This window comes from Oratosquilla oratoria, chromosome 19 (genome assembly GCF_046742065.1).
Source record: "Oratosquilla oratoria isolate Oo_2021 chromosome 19, ASM4674206v1, whole genome shotgun sequence".
NCBI classification, from domain to species: domain Eukaryota; kingdom Metazoa; phylum Arthropoda; class Malacostraca; order Stomatopoda; family Squillidae; genus Oratosquilla; species Oratosquilla oratoria.
The window spans coordinates 33,268,594-33,283,593 of record NC_134795.1 but is presented as its reverse complement, the minus strand read 5'-3'; the positions used below and the strand labels follow the sequence as shown (position 1 = coordinate 33,283,593).

At 39.9% G+C, this 15,000-nt stretch overlaps 1 protein-coding gene across 6 annotated transcripts in view; it reads right to left on the bottom strand.

Moving 5' to 3' along the window:
- Window positions 1-15,000, bottom strand: part of LOC143035827 (uncharacterized) — a 78,540-nt gene that overhangs the window by 34,108 nt on the left and 29,432 nt on the right. The gene's annotated exons all lie outside the window — the stretch shown is intronic.

Sequence of the window (15,000 nt, the reverse complement as noted above, 5' to 3'; positions counted from 1 at the left end):
TGGAACGTCCGCCCGCCAACCAGTGCACGGGAAGCGCTCTCTGTCTTCTGGTTGGTGACGACGTTTCAGGCTGCTGCTGGATATTGATAGCGGGTTTTTTATTGTAAATGAGCACCACTTCTGTCATTTTAAGTCTTCTGGTGTCGTTGTTCCTTTCGATGATGGTGGTGGTGCCTTCCATATGGTGCCTCTTAAGTGCGAGTCTATGCTCGCACAGGTAGTGTCTTCTTATGGCGCCGTTCTGCAGATGTGCTGAAATCCTCTTTGACAGTCTTGTAGTGGCGACGCCGATGTACCGAGAATTTAGGCAACTGCAGTCACCACTGAAATATTTGTGTTGGCACACGACGTTCACCTCTTGCATTTCACTTGTCTTAGGGAGGCAGCTGTTCTTTACGACTAAGTTGGATGTCTTTCTTGTCTTATAATAAATAACGAGATCGATTTTTGAAGCCGGGTCGATGGGTGGGGTGTTCTTATAGATGATATTTTTTAGTGCTTTCTCGTCATCCTTGTAGGCTGAAGACATCGTACCACTATAGAAGCGTTTTATCTTTGGTGTAACTGGTTGTTGTTCTTGTTGGCGCATAAAGTTGTCCAGTCGATGCCGTATAACACTGTTTATTTCTGCATGGGATAATTGTTTTCCCGAAAAACTGGGTGATTCTCTTAAGCCCTGCGTTCGTGGCCGTCCATGTTGAGCAGTGGGTGAAGGCTCTTTTGACGAAGGCATTGATGACACTGCGTCGATACCGCTCAGGACACTCGCTTGCACCGCTAAGGCAGAATCCGAGGTTGGTGGATTTGGTATAAACTTCTGTTGAAAATGAAGCGGCTTTACGTCGGACCAAAATGTCGGCGAAAGGAAGCTTGCTGTTTTGTTCTATCTCTTGGGGAAGTTGAGGTAGGAATTTGTTTTAAACTCGGAAATTAAGTTCACGACTTCTTCTTCTATGTTGACACTGATGAAAATATCTTCCACGTACCTTGCGTAGATTTCTGGCTTTGGATGGTGCTGCTGCCAGAATATCTCTTCTTCAATATGTCCCATATAAAAATTAGCGAAGAGCACTCCCAGAGGTGACCCCATGGCGACCCCGTCGCATTGCACGTATATGTTGCTATCGGGCCCGCAAAAGGGGACTTCTTTGGTGCATGACTGTAATAGCAGACGAAGTGTTTTTTCTGGAATTGCGATCTTCTGTTCCGCCCAGTTAAGGACGAAAGACGTCTAGAGGAAAATACCATGGGCTTCAGTACTCTTCTAAGAGATTTGCATCCAGACGACCGCACATTGGTGCGCAACATAGAAAAGAAATTCTATAAACAGAATAATACTATCGCAGCTGTTGACTTTAACAACGCATGCATATATATATACATATATATATATATATACATAGATACATATATATATATATATATATATATATGTATATAGTGTATGTATATATATATATGTATATATACATATATATATACATATATATATATAAATATATGTATATATACGTGTATATACATATATGTATATACATACATATATATATATATATATACATATATATATGTATATATATATACATATATATACATGTATATATATATATATATATATATATGTATATATATATATATGTATATATATACAGTATCTATATATAGAGCTGGGCATAAGTCTGTTAGTTCATTAATAGTGAATTAACAAATTTAATTTTCTATTGATGGATTAACTTTTAAGTTAACATCGAAAATCATTAACGAACTAATTAATTCACGTTGAATTGGCAACTTCCGTTAATAGCTCGTTAAATTCATACGTAAACTTTCCCTTATCTTCATATTTTTAGTACAGATTCTTATGAAAATATGACAATATAACTGAATATGGTAACGCTTTCCAGCATACTAAGTATGTATAATTTTATAGTGAAAAAAAAATCTGTGCTTCGGAAGATGAATAAACGAAAAGAATGTAAAGATGTATCTGTCGGAACACATGACACGTTTCCTTTTTGCTGACATGATCTCACTAACATTATATATAGTAGGTCTGACGTACGGTAGCAATGCTAATAGGGGGGCGGTGGAAGTTTTGCCCAACTGCACGTTTGTTTTATTGCGGTTTGCGTTTGTGCACATATATGTTCCCTTTCCTCGTCCGAAATTTTCCAGAGCAAAAGGAAATACGAGTCCTTCCCCGTCTCTAGCCTTGGAGGTCTATCACTCTGTAGTGACTAAATAATTTCGTTTTCTGTCCGACCGATACTGAGTTTGTACCCCGCTTTCTTCTTCTTCTTTCTTTTTTCACCCAACAGAGACCAGTTTCTTATCTGATTTATGATGCTACTCAAGGGACTCATATTTAGATTCAAAACAAAGAAATCCTATTTGTCTGTCTGATTCCACCCGTGTAAGAGATCTTTATACACATAAAATTCAAAACGGAAAATGAAGGTTCCGTCAATATATATTTTGTGCTGTTTTTTCTAGTAATATCTTAATTTCAGCTATTTTTGCATGTCATCAATCTTTGTAAAACATGTCTTATTTACACAGTTTAACAGGCAATTGGTAATGGATACAAAGAGGAAATTGTATAAAGGGTGAGTGTATGGGGCAGAGACTTGGAATTTAAGAGAAGTAGAGAGGAAAAGTTTAAATGTGTTCAAAATTAAATGTCTGAGAAGTATGGTAAGGGTTACTAGGTTGGATAGAATGAGAAACAAGGAGGTGAGGAGGAGAGTGGGAGTGAAAAAGGAGATTCCAGATAGGGCCGATGAAATATTATTGGGATGGTTTGGACACATAGAAAGAATGAGTAATGAAAGAGTTAGTAAAAGAGGTGTGAAAGGCAGAGGTGGAGGGAGTGAACTTTAAGGGACGACCAAGGATGAGATGAGGGGAGTTGAGCAAGAGAGGAATGTCTGTTGAACAAGGAAGGGAGAAGGAAGGAGATAAGGATGAGTGGAAAATTACTGTGTATGGATGATACTGTTATGCAAGAAAGGGAGGGATGTGATATAGGGGGTAGGGGGTGCTTATGTGTGAATGATACTTTGACGCAGCCCGAAGGGATTCCTCCCCCCTCTTCTCTTTCTCTGCATGAGGGGACGGTGTCACCACTGTCACCACTTTTCCACCAGTCTATCTTGCTTGCACCACTTCACGCACCAGTCTATCTTGCTTGCACCACTTCATGCACCAGTCTATCTATTGTTCTCTTCGGAGGGATACGTCCCTAGCTGCCACCACTGTCAACACTGTTCCACCACGACTCATAACACTTCAATTTCCTTCTATAATATTAGTCTCGTAATTCACTCGTCACAAGGCCCCATGCCTTCGTTACGTCAGTTTCACTAACTTCCAAGTTCATCTTATTCAGTAGGCCCCATGCCTTGTACTTCTCATACTTCAGTCAAGTCCTTAGGTTAAGTAAAGTTCTTTAATATTTCCTTTTTCTACTTACTAAATTTACACTGTCTTAGGTTACACCCAGATCTCTCTCTCTCTCTGACTGTCGAGATCCCCATATCACACGCCAAGCCACCTTCGTCTGACGTCACTAATTTTTCTCATCCAATCTGCTCTTACTTATCAAATAAGTGCCACTCCTTATGAGCGTGACTTTAAATTCATGCACCAATAATTTTCTCCTCCTCCACCTTTTCCTCCAATCCGGAAGGCTGTTACATTGTCACAAGCAATATCGTTTACCTCAGCATTTGTCAAACGGATATAGCTTTGCGCTCACAGTTTTGATTACATCAGCATTATTACAATCAGCCACCTCTGTATCAACATGCAACAACCTCCTCGGTCGTCGGTCGTTTATTTACCTAGATAGGACGGCGACTAAACAAATCCCCGACTCGGCACTTTGCAGTCGGCCGTTGTTTTATAACAACTGATCTTGAATTAGCATTCGTTCTCCATCTACCTCCCCATCTACCTAATTGTCGTCGATTAAGTGAAGCGGCCTTGCTGTGGATGTACTGTGTTTTGCTGCATTGCGTTTGACCCAAGGCAGCTACTGGATGCAGGGATGACCCGTCATCCATGAGGAACTGAGATGGGAGGGATGGAAAGCGTGGTGGAGGGGAGTGTAACGGGTGGGAATAGGTACGTGCCTCTGACTTACCTACCTCCCTTATAAAGGGGAAAAATCTCTTGGTATATAAATAGGTCATGTTTCAGGACTCAATAGATATTAGTATACTTCATATAGAATAAATAACAAAGAAAAATTTAAAACAGTCAGTTGTTACATCAGCTTATTAATAAATGCCGTGTTTTTACAAGAAATGTGTACATGGGCTTTTTCTGTATGCAAAGATTCAGAACGCATTATCATGACGTATTACAGGTACAAAAAGCAATCAACTACTGAGCATTACTTTAGAAAATATGTACAATGTCTTAAGAACTTTTTATGCAAGCTTCGTACACTTTTACGATGTAAAACTGAAAATGTACTCATTTTAGAATACAGAGGGTTGTTGAAAAGTACAAAGAAAAAAATCACTGCAAGGACCCATACCGATTTATTTATTTATTTATTTATTTATTTATTTATTTATTTATTTATTTATTTATTTATTTATTTATTTATTTATTTATTTATTTATTTTTATTTATCTATTTATTTGTTTACTTTTATTTATTTATTTATTTATTTATTTATTTTTTATTTTTTTTGCGACTGTTAAGAGCAGACGAGTGTTAAGACACTGGCCGGTGTTGGAGTAATACATACATACATACATACATATACCAAGGGCTTTTTCCCCCCTTATAAGGGAGGTAGCCAAAAAGACAAAGGCATAGAAACCACTCCCACCCATTCCGTCTCTATCACACTCCACTCTCTTCCACCCTCCTCCCTCCCTCTTATCTTGGCATCTCCTGGATGACGGGTCATCCCTGCATCTTGTCCACTGCCCTAGGTCAGAAGCAGTGTCGCAAGACACAGCACATCCACAGCAAGGCCGCTTCATTAAATTGGTGACCCTCCCTCTCCATCCCCTCATGCAGAAAAGGAGAAGACGGGGAGAAATCCCTTCTGGCTGCGTCAAATTTTTCTCACACATACTCCCCCACCCCCCATCCCCCACCCATTCCACCTCATGCATCACATCATCCATATACAACCATTCTCCATTCACCCCTATCTTCTGTCCTCTCCCGTCCTTCCTCAACAGACATTCCCCTCTTTCCCAAAGCCCCTTTTACCCCATCCATCCATCTCATCCTAGGTCGACCCCTCATGTTCACTCCTTCCACCTCTGCCTTCCACACCTCTTTCACTAGTCTTTCTTCACTCATTCTTTCCATGTGTCCAAACCATCCTAATACTCTTTCATCAACCCTATCTCCCAACTCCCTTTCCACCCCCGTTCTCCTCTTCACCTCCTCATTTCTCAGTCTATCCAGCCTAGTAACCTCTATCATACTTCTCAGACACCTCATCTCAAACACATTCAAACTCCTTCTCTCTTCCTCTCTTATGTTCCATGTTTCTGCCCCATACAGGGCTGTCGGCACAATCAGTCCTCTTAGCATCCATTCCTAAATGTCTATTTCTCATTACACTTTTTAATCCACCAAGGCATTTACTCGCTTCTCTCAATCTACATTCTACCTCCACCCCCATTCCTTTCTTTCCTGCCACATTCGCACCCAAGTATCTAAAACTATCCACCTCCTCCAGTCTCTCTCGCTTAATACTCACTTCCAGTCTGCTGTCACTTTCACCCCTTGTACATCTCATTACCTTAATTTTACCCACATTTATCTTCAACATCCTTCTTTCACATACTTTCCCAAACTCTGTCACTAACTTCCCCAATCCCTCCTCTGATCCTGCTACAAGCGCAGTGTCGACGAAAGAGAAAAGGATCATTTCATGCTAACCATTTAATATTAAAGACTGCCTTTCGATCCCATAGCAATCTACTGACCCCCTTTCAACCCATTGGATGGTTTCATCGACCCCTAGGGGTCGATATCGACCACTTTGGGAACCCCTGTTCTAAACGATACAACTATGTAAATACACACACACACATACACACACACACTCATACACACACACAAATACACACACACACACTCACACACACACACATATACACACACAAACACACACACACACACATACATACACTCACATACACACACACACACACACACACACACACACACACACACACACACACACACACACACACACACACACACACACACACACACACACACACACACACACACACACACACACACACACACACTCACTTTCGTCGGATGGACGGCGAAGATTGGAGTTCTGAAGAAATAGTGAAATTTTCGTGGATCGCAACGCAAAGGAAGTACCTTATTGTATTTACACGGCAGGGGAAAGCTCGTGGTGTAGTGGGAAAGTGAGGAAAAAGGAGAAGGGGAGGGATTAATGAGGGAAATGGAAGGAAATGAGGAAGGGGAGGACTTGGTCCAGAAGGCCAGGCGTCTTGTAAACAAGAGAAGGACCGATGATTTTGGTGAAGGGATTAACAAAAATGTAAAGATTAGAAATATAGATAAGAGCAGCACAATGGATGGTGAGGATAATATTTTCCAGGGATTTAATGAGGGGGGGGGGCGGATACCAACTCCCCCGATTAGCAAGACTAGATGAAAAACTTGAACAAATGACCGAACACTGGGAGAAGAGGTTCGGTAACATAGCAAAGATTGCGCAAAGAGTTGAAAAATTGGAAGAACTAGAGAAGGTGAACAAAAACTTAACTAATGAAATAGAAGAATTAAAAAGACAGTTAAAAGAAGTAAAAGAGGAGAATGAAGAATTAAAGAGGAATAATAAAGACAACAAAGAAGCCATAGCAAAAGAAGCACAGGGTTGGAAAAAAAATCCAAGAAAACAGTAGAGTTGCATTTACAGATAAAAACAAATGTATGATTATATTAGGAATGGAAGAGAAACATAACCTAAATAGAACCACAAGAATCAATGAGGAAAAAGAAAAAGTAAGCAGTTTACTAGAATTAGTTCAGGAAGATGAACCTGAAATCATGAAACAAATTGAAGAGATGTTTAGACTCGGAAAGTATAGTACAGATAAGAACAGAACAATTAAGATTAAATTCAGGTCCCAAACGACGGCAGAAAATATCTTAGCAAAAACAGGGAAACTAACAGCAAGTGAACAATATAAAAAGGTATGGATAAAAAGAGAAATGAATAAAGAGGAAAGAGAGGAGGAAAAAATGAAAAGACATGAAGCTAAGGAAAAAAACGAGAACAGAACAGAGTCAGAAAAAGAGAAATTCTATTGGAGAGTAGTGAATATGAAAGTAAGGAAATACGACATACTAGAGAAAAACAAAAGGGAAACAGAAAATACAATGGAAGAAGCAGAAAATTAAGAGTATCTTACACAAACATAGATGGATTAATAACAGGATTGAATGAGTTGAATGATTATCTAAAGAAAAAAAAACTGACATAATGGGAACTGTAGAAACAAAATTAAAAGGACCACTACCACCCAACAGTGTAGGACATGATGCATATAATTATTGGATTAGAAACAAAGAGACAAAACAAGGGGGTGGAGTTATGTTCCTGACTAAGAAGGATATAAACGTGAGGTGTGTCACATATGGAAAGAATACAGTAGAGATGATTATGATCGAAGTGGAAGACCGAGATAAGAAGATCAGAAAGTTTGTGATAAGTTATGTGTCTCCAAAAACAGCCTCGTGGGAAGAGAGTGAACGTAAGAGTATGTTAGAAGACACAAGAATAAAATGAAATAAAATAATGGAAGATGGAGGAAAAATAGTTATGATGGGCGACTTTAATTGCAAAGAAGTCTGCTGGGAAGAGATGACAGTAAAGGGTGGAGACGGCTCATGGGGAAATGTTCTACTCGAGATGATTATTGGCCATACAATGACACAGTGGATACAGGAGAACACTAGGTAAAGAAATGAAGAAGAACCATCGAGACTAGACCTAATAATCACATCTGAACCTAGAATAGTGGAAAAGATTAAATATAAAACACCAATAAGTAAAAGTGACCACATATTGATTGAACTGGAACTAAACGAGGAAAAATACATGAAAAGAAATGAACAATATAGAAAAGGAAGAATGATGTATGAAAAAAACAAATTTTGATAAAATAAGAGAATTCTTTCAAAAAGAAAACTGGGAAAGAATATACAAAGAAGAAACAACAGTGGAAGAGAAATTGAATATTTTGACAAAAATTGATAAAAAAAAAGGAGTGGAAAAGCATGTCCCAAGACAAAAACAAGAAAAAGAATATGTAAAGTGCTGGTACAACAAAAGTTGTAGGGAGATATAACACAAAAAAAAATAAAGCTTGGATAAAATGGAAAAAAGACAAAATACCTGAAAAATGGGAAATATATACTTGTTATAGAAATGAATATGTACAAGTGTGCAGAGAGGAAAAGAAAAAATATGAAAAAGATGTAATAGAAAAATGTAAAGATCAACCAAAACTATTTTACAGATTTGTAAACAACAAACTGAAAAACAAACAAGATTTGGAGAAATTAAGACAAGGAGTTGAATACACTGAGGAAATGGAAATGGCGGAAATTAATTATGAACAAGCATTTTAAATCAGTGTTTACAAGGGAGAACATACAACCTGAAGAGATCGAATGGGAGGAGAAAGTCCCCCCTATGAAATAAATAGAAGTAAAAAAGAATGAAATAATGAAACACTTGAGTAATCTTGATGTCAGAAAATCGCATGGACTAGATGAAATAGCAAACTGGATTCTGAAAGAATACAGGAATGAACTGGCCGACAAAATACACAGCATAATAAACAATTACTTGAAAGAAGGAAAAGTTCCAGAAAATTGGAAAAAAGCAAATATAGTACCTATATATAAAGGGGGAAATAAAGAAGAACCTACCAACTATAGACCACTCTCTCTAACAAGTACAATAGCAAAAATTTGTGAAAAAATTGTCAAAAGTAGATGGGTAAAATATTTAGGAAAAAAAATGTGCTAAAATCAAGGCAATTTGGATTCAGACAAGGACGATCATGCGTCACCAATTTAATATGTTTCTATTCAAGGCTAATAGATATAATACAAGAAAGAGATGGATGGGCTGATTGTGCATTTCTAGACCTAAAAAAAGCTTTTGACAAAGTACCACATAAGAGGACACGGAAAGAAAATCAAGAAAGACAGCTATAGAAGAGATCTGAAAAAGAACAGCTTTCCTCACAGAGCAATTGACAGTTGGAACAAGTTAGATGAGAAAGTGGTGTGTGCAAAAACAATACATGAATTTAAAAATAGTTTAGATAAAATGAGATATGAAGACGGGACACCACGAGCATAGCTCCCCTTCCCGCAAAATGCAACTAGGTAAATACACACGCACACACACACACACAAACACACACACAAACACACATAAACACTAATACATGCGTAAACATACACACATATGTACAGAGACACGTATAAACATATATACTAACTATACACATATACACACATGTGACACACGTACACTCACGTTCACAAACGTATACATACGTACACGGACGTACAGACAAACACACACACAGATACACACACATACATACACACACGCACACACACACACACACACACACACACACACACACACACACACACACACACACACACACACACACACACACACACACACACATACACACACACACACATACATACTCACATACACACACACATACACAAACACGCACACATATGCACACATACGCACACGTACAGACCTCACAGACATAGACACACACATACATACTCACATACACACACACATAAAAACACACAAACACATACACACACACATACACACACACACTCAAACAGACACACACACACACATACACACAGGCACATACACACACACACACATACACACACACACACATTCACACATGCACACACAAACATACACTTACAGACGCACACAAAACACTTACAAAAAGAAACATATACACAAACATATGCACACACATGTAGACACATGTACACACATACACATATATACACAAATATACACAAACACACAATGTACACACAATGTACACACACTGGTACACAAACACACATATACAGACACATACATGTACACACACACACACACACACACACACACACACACACACACACACACACACACACACACACACACACACACACACACATACATGTATTTATGCATGTACACACAAATATATATATACACATATGTACGCACACAAACACATATGCGTACACACACATGTACACACATATGTATACACACACATCTACATGCACACATGTACACACACACACATGAACACACACACAAGTACACACAAATACATGTTCACAGACACACATGTACATACATACACATGTACACACACACATGTACATAGACATTGAAGTTAAGTAAACTGAGACGGAGGGGAGGAAAATAAGGACAAGTATTTTGTGTAGGCCAGTGGTTCTCAACCTGGGGTCCCCAAAGAAGTCACGGGGGCCCCTAGGAGGAGCGACGGGGGCCCCCAGGAGGAGCGACGGGGGCCCCCAGGAGGAGCTGCGGGGGCCCCCAGGAGGAGAGGCAGGGGCTCCCAGGAGGAGCGGCGGGGGCCCCCAGGAGGAGCCGCGGGGGCCCCAGGAGGAGCGGCGGGGGCCCCAGGAGGAGCGGCGGGGGCCCCAGGAGGAGCGGCGGGGGCCCCCAGGAGGAGCGGCGGGGGCCCCCAGGAGGAGTGGCGGGGGCCCCCTGGAGGAGCGGCGGGGGCCTCAGTAAGAGCGGCGGGGGCCCCCAGGGGGAGCGGCGGGGTCCCCCAGGAGGAGCGGCGGGGGCCACCAGGAGGAGAGGCGGGGGCCCCTAGGAGGAGCGGCGGGGGCCACCAAGAGGAGCGGCGGGGGCCCCCAGGAGGAGCGGCGGGGGCCCCCAGGAGGAGCGGCGGGGGCCCCCAGGAGGAGCGGCGGGGGCCCCCAGGAGGAGCGGCGGGGGCTCCCAGGAGGAGCGCCGGGGGCCCCAGGAGGAGCGGCGGGGGCTCCCAGGAGGAGTGGCGGGGGTCCCCAGGAGGAGCCGTGGGGGACCCCCAGGAGGAGCCACCCATGGCCGTTCGTTACAAATTATACGTTTTGATATAATGTAGTCTACGCTTCTTCGCCGTTTCGCCTCTTGGCATCGTATCGGTAGTCAATATTCTATAGTCTGTCAGCCTTACGAAAGTATCCCCCAAACACTGAGGTAATTTCAGAATAATTTTGAAAGAGAAATGCATCTGAAAGTTCCTGTAATCAGACTTTGCACCATTTTTAACGAACTTCTTATATCCTATGAATCAATGCCGCATGAATACCTCTCAATCCTTATCGGATATCATATCGTCCGAACACTCCAATGTGTCAAACATATCGTCACTGTATTCGAATTGTTTATCGTTATCTCGAGTTGATTTGAAGTCGATCATCTTCCTTTGAAACTCGTGTACAGACGCTTTTACCTTAAAGGTCTTGGTATCAGCGTACAACCCAGGGAACGTTTTACTGTGCTCGTACCTTAGTCTAGCTGCCAACACCTTATCTTCTTCGCCGTTTCGTCTCTTGGTATCGGCTTCGTCGCTATGGCTTCGCCATGGGCGCTTGAACTGATTCGCGAGAGGGCGCTTCGCGTCCTGCCCTTTGCTCGCGGCCAATCAATCGTCTCCGTTGCCGTGACGTCAGCGTTCTCGGCCAATCAGTCGTTTCCGTTGCCGTGACGTCACCACTCTCGGCCAATCAGTTGTCCCCGTTGCCGTGACGTCACCACGTATCGGTAGTCGGCATTGTACAGCCAATCACCCTTGCAAAAGTGTTCCCCAAATACCGTCACCACTGAGGTAATTTCCTAATAATTTTGAATACGTTATATATATATATATATATATATATATATATATATATACATATATATATATATATATATATATATATATATATATATATATAATTCATGGTTATATAATGTGCCCTTTTTTCTAATTTTTCTTTGCCTAGCTACGTTTCTCAGAATGTGGCGATGATCCATATAACATATAACGTTTGTGTCACTAAATGAATAGAAAAATTGACTATGTCCTATCTAATCCTGTATCAAGAGATCCACGAAGCTTCCAAGGTTGAGAAATACTGCAATGATATACTGTATATATTCCCGATGGATATACAAGAATACTTTTTGTCAAGACTGCTTTCTGCTTGAGATTCTTTTGGTCCTTATTTCAATGATTTTCTATCGCTTCCAGGTAGACGGTGAAGAGTTTTGACACAAAACCAGCAGTGAGAATCTTTCTAATGAGTATCTTACATTGACGAGTCCTTTTCTTCGTTTAAGTCAATTTGTTGCTTTTCTTTCATGATTATTCCCAATTTCTCTTTGTATTCTCTGATTTTCTCAATGGAGCTGCTGGTGCCTAATGTTTTTGTTTTAGACCAGGGGTTCCCAAACTTTTCAGCTCATCGATTTCCTAGTAAAGTTTAAGATTTTCTATAGACCCCCAAACTATTAATTCACGAATTATGTCAGTTTATTATTATTATTGGTGTTGTTATTGTTATTAATGCTAATAATATTATTATTATAGTTGTTATTCTTATTATTATTGTTATTATTACTATTATTATCATTACATTTATTACTATAGTTCTAGTTATCAATAGTGTTATCATCATTTTGATCCGTTATAAAACTTAAAAGGTCTAAATGACAACATTCATCAAGGCGACGGCGTTCCAATAATGATACAGATACTTTCACATATACATAAACATAAGTGTTTTAGAATAAATATTTGTTATATATGCTTTATTACATTACCATAAGTAATATTCAAGCCAATAATATTACACAAGCTCGTCATCTTGATGTTCATTCACGATGTGGTTGTGTGTATGTGAGATTCTCCCTACATGCACAGAATAGGGAGGATTTTCGACTCAGAGTGAACTGACATGGTTTTTCATTAAGTTTAGATATTGGTTGGTTGATTATTCTCACTCTTTCAGTACGGGAAGAGAACAGGATCATTTCATGCTAACCATTTAATATTAAAGACTGTCTTTAGACCCCATAGCAATCTATTGACCCCCTTTCAACCCGATAGATGGTTTCATCCACCCCTGGGGGGTCGATATCGACCCCCTAGCAATCTGCTGACCCTCTTTCGACCCCTTGGCTATTTGTCGACCCCTTGGATGGTCTCATCGACCCCCGGGGTTCGATATCGACCACTTTGGGAACCCCTGACTTAAACCAATTAGATATTCAAGAAGATTTAGATAAATTATAGCAATGGTCTGAAAAGTGGCTAATGAAATTTAACACAAGTAAATGCAAGGTAATGCACATAGGTAAAAATAACAGTAAGTACGATTACAAGTTATTTGGAAATTCGTTAACAAAAGTAGATAGTGAAAAGGATCTCGGCGTAATTATCAGTAACGATCTCAAATCATCTAAACAGTGTATTTCAGCCTCTGAGAAAGCAAATAAGATTCTAGGACTGATTGAGCGATCTTTTGACTTCAAAAGTCCATCACTCATTAATAAGCTATATAAATCGTTAGTTCGTCCACATTTGGAATATGCTGTTTCCGTATGGTCACCGAATCTTATTAAAGACATTGACAGACTGGAAAAAGTACAACGGCGAGCCACAAAACTTATTCCAAATATCAAAAATAAATCATACGAAAATAGACTAAAACATGAATCTGTTTTCCCTAAAAAAATGTAGACTCCGAGGTGACTTGATACAGGTCTAAGATTCTAAAGGGAATTGACAACATCAAAAGTGACAAATTTTTCACACTGAATGGGAATCAGACAAGAAACAATGGTCTCAATCTGTCTGGAAATTTATTTAATATGGAAGTGGGTAGAAACAACTCCGCCAACCGTGTAGTTAATGAATGGAATAAGCCTACTGCAGAGGCAGTGCAATGTTGTTCAGTTCGACGCTTTAAGAATCATTTAGATAAACACCTATGCAAGATATTGTAATGACTACCATTTATCTTATATTATTCATTTGCTTTGTTATCATTTGTCTGTTTATTATTATTTGCTTGATTCTCATTTATTATTAGTTATATGTCAATTTATTATTATCTACTATTTACCTGTTTGTTTATTATTTAACTCTACCTATGCATTTATTTATAAGAACATAAGAACATAAGAATGAAGGGGACTGCAAGAGGCCATAAGGCCTACACTAGGCAGCTCCGTATCCATCACCACCTGTCATCCCCATCCATAAAGTTGTCTAATCGTTTCTTAAAACAACTGATAGTTTCAGCGCTTACTACACGGTTACTAAGTTTATGCCATTCGTCGACCACCCTATTAGTAAACCAATTCTTGCCTATTTCCTTCTTAAATCTAAATCTGTCCAGTTTATAACCCTTGTTAAAGCCTTTGATCCACTTGAACACCTCTATTAGATCACCCCGCACTCTGCGTCTCTCCAGAGAGTGTAAGTTAAGGTGCCTAAGCCTCTATTCGTAAGGCAAATTTCTGGGTCCATGTATCATTTTGGTCATTCATCTCTGTACTGATTCTAGTGAATTGATGTCCATTCTGTAGGACTGAGACCAAAACTGTACCGCATAGTCAAGGATGGGTCTAACTATCGCTAGATAGAGTTTAATAATTACCTCTGCACTTCTATTCATTACCGTCCTAGCAGTGAAACCTAATGCTCTGTTAATTTTATTCCTGGCGTTAATGCACTGTTTCCTGGTTTTAAGGTCCGGACTCACTAGAACTCCCAAGTCTCTCTCGGAATCAGTTTTCTCTAAAAGCGTGTTATCTAAGCTGTATCTATTTTCGGGGTTGTGTAGCCCTACGTTTAATACGCTACACTTAGAGATATTGAAGTTCATTTGTCATTTCACCGACCA